Genomic DNA, 1,208 nt, shown 5'->3' with positions numbered 1-1,208 from the left:
ACTGCCGGAGTAATGTAGGGGACTACTGTAAAACCAAGCTGCTGGATCACTCTCCTTCTGCTCTGTGAACAAGCACAACTGTGCAGCTTCTGCTGAGATTGCCTTTCTGTCGTATGAACTAGTCACACCAGCTAAAGGATCTCTAAGAGAAAACACAACCACACTTTGGATTTTAACTACAGTAAAAATTGTTTCTCTTGGTAGGATAAATGAATGGAGTCAGCAAAAGCTTTTCAATTTAGTGCACAAAAAGGGAAATAAAATGTTTGAGTGACTCAGTGCTAACATTCCCTGTGACTTCTGAAATGCTGTTTCATTGTTTGGGCATTTTTTTTCCCCTTCTGCTATTATCAAATGGGGTTATAAAGATGCAGAGATAAGTGTTGATGATTGAGAGAAGCCTTACGTTTTACCATGGGCAGAGTGCTCATTTGCCATCAGTTTTGCCTGATTATGTGGTATATAGGTTAAATTTAAAGACAAGAAATTGAAAATATTCAGAAGTGTTCTAACCCTTTACCGAAAAACTCTTTGGGTTCACTGAATTAATTTTCAGTTAATGCCAACTGGCAGCATTCTGAGGACTTTCTTCCCCCTAGTTCATAAAGTATTTCCATACAGCTCATGGATTTTGTGTTTCAAAGCACAAGCAAACAGTCTAAAATTTCACCCACAAAAGAATAAAACATAGATAACAGGTAAAAACATGACCTAGAGGAGGCGAAGTTATTTTTTCTTGTTTTTCCATTAACAAAATTGAATTCAAAACCATTCTGTTTATTAAAGACATATAACAAGTCATAAAACAAACATCTTAACAGTCTTTAAACATAACAGAACTGATGTGCATAATTAAGTTTCATTAAGTATGGATGCAAAATATGTATTTCAGTTTTGCTTTATATTCCCTTCAGACCAACACCTCCAACACTCGTACACAAGATTTAGGCTTCCCCAAGCAATCAACAAGGACTTTGTAAAGACTCTAACAAAACTACATTGTAAACCAGCTTGAAATAATCTTAAATGTGGAAAAGATTAACAAAACAACCAAAGGATGTGTTCAGTGGAATCTAAGCAAGTTGCTGGATGTACTGAAAGTCGGAGGTTCAGCACGCAGAGGTAGCTCAGTAAGGGAACTTGCAGTGTTCTGACTATTTAGCATCCACAGAACCACAGTCAGTTCCTGTCTGCTTGAACTCTTCCTG

The sequence above is a fragment of the Acanthisitta chloris genome, unplaced genomic scaffold (genome assembly GCF_000695815.1).
Source record: "Acanthisitta chloris isolate BGI_N310 unplaced genomic scaffold, ASM69581v1 scaffold6218, whole genome shotgun sequence".
Classification (NCBI taxonomy): Eukaryota; Metazoa; Chordata; class Aves; order Passeriformes; family Acanthisittidae; genus Acanthisitta; species Acanthisitta chloris.
Note: the sequence above shows the minus strand (reverse complement) of the source record.